Genomic DNA, 1,798 nt, shown 5'->3' on the forward strand with positions numbered 1-1,798 from the left:
TACAAGAGGCCTCTGGGTAATGGATCTTACAAGCCCGAGAATAGCAACAACTCGATACTTAGAAGGAAACCCCTCATACACAAGCATGCTTCAAAAAATCATTTTGCCTTAATGGTTACCACTTTCCCTCCTTTTTAGATTCAGTTCAATTGGCCTCCTTTTTAGATTCTAATGACCTGAAATCAAGTTTTAACTTATGTGTTCCACAACATATTCTTAGACCGTGTTATGAGTGTGTGCAATTTTGCTCTGCCAATGCAAAATTCTGTACAAGATCCAAAACCATACTCAGAGTTCAGACTTAGCTCTTCTCTCGGGTGATGGAATTTTCTTTCTTTTTTTATTTTATTTTATTTTTTTAATTCATTTTTTTAAAATATTACATTCAAAAAATATGAAGTCCCATTCAAAAAAATATGGAACGCTTCACGAATTTGCGTGTCATCCTTGAGCAGGGGCCATGCTAATCTTCTCCGTATCATTCCAATTTTAGTATATGTGCTGCCGAAGCGAGCACGGAATTTTCTTTACAGATGCATGGGTAAGGGATTGCCGTCTTTATGCTCAGTGAGTACCTGTTCATTCTTGTACGTAGCCTTCAGATTTATATTTAGGAGGAAATTAGGAAGAGTGAGGATTGTAACTTAAAATTGCACTACTTAAATGATTTAGGAAACATTTTGCAAATACAGTTTTGTTTTTAATGACAATGCACCTCTGCCATCAGATGGTATCCCAAAGTCAGCTTGGCCTGAGCAGCCACCACTGGCTATTGGCCAGGGTCGCCCCAGTTACTTCATCCACCTCTCCAGAACACATGCTGCATTTGATCTTTTGAATCCCTTGAATTCCACTTAGTACAGCACGGCAGGGTTTCACTGTATAGTCAATGCCTGCATCCATGGATGGTACCCAGTATATTCCAGGTCAGAAACGCTGTAGGAGATGGCAGACCTCAGAGCCGAGTCTTCCACGAGCCTGATGAAGGTGAGCCTCAGGGTCCCTCCCTCGCATCGCTGGGAGGGTCTCTCTACATGTGTCTGTGTGTTCACACACATGTATTTTTTAATTTGCAAGAGTGAGCTACTTTAACTATTCTAGTCGATTAAAATGCCCTGGGGCTTTGCTCTGTCGTGATGCCGCAGCGTCTCAGCCCGTCACTAGGCCCCCTCAGCGGGCACCCCCGACACTGCTCATACAAGAAAAACAGCTCCTCCCAACGAGCTACCCTGGTCTATGCCCCACGAAAAGTCAAATACAAACTCCCCAATCAATCCCAACTCTTGCTTGACCGAGGACTACAGTCCCACCCCTGTAACACTGTAAAGGCACAGTCCACAGGTCCGTGTAACCTTCGCTCCCTGCCTGCTGGGGTGAGCCCACGCTGCTGGCGTGTTTCCCTGTGTGACCTGCGAGGTGTGCTGTCCCTCTCTGTTCTGGACCCATGAGTCATAATAGATTTTCCTTTCATACATCTCAAGGGTCACTCGTCGTTGCACACCTGACCATCCATAAAAAGATGCTTACAACGTAACTGTAATCCATGAAATCTCTACAGTCCGACCTCTTCTCCTGTCCGGTGGCCTTGCGATTGCCACCAGAGCTGTTACGACCCAACTAAGGGGAGAGAGAGTTGGGCAATCATTTTGTTTGTATTTTTCTGGTTCACCATCACTTCCCTGCACCGTTAGATTGTGGCTAGCCGTCCCAAGTTGGAATGGCTTCAAAGAAGACTGATAAAACTCACTCTATCCGTTAACTCGAGGTCCAGAGCCAAACACTGCGGTGCCGGAGCTCC

At 45.2% G+C, this 1,798-nt stretch overlaps 1 non-coding gene across 1 annotated transcript; it reads right to left on the reverse strand.

Moving 5' to 3' along the window:
* Positions 1 to 410: 410 nt before the first annotated feature.
* Positions 411 to 517, reverse strand: LOC111760734 (U6 spliceosomal RNA). The gene has a single exon (XR_002794342.2). It is a non-coding gene; the product is annotated as a U6 spliceosomal RNA (small nuclear RNA).
* Between the last annotated feature and the right edge of the window lie 1,281 nt (positions 518 to 1,798).

Source organism: Dasypus novemcinctus, chromosome 14 (assembly GCF_030445035.2).
Source record: "Dasypus novemcinctus isolate mDasNov1 chromosome 14, mDasNov1.1.hap2, whole genome shotgun sequence".
NCBI classification, from domain to species: Eukaryota; Metazoa; Chordata; class Mammalia; order Cingulata; family Dasypodidae; genus Dasypus; species Dasypus novemcinctus.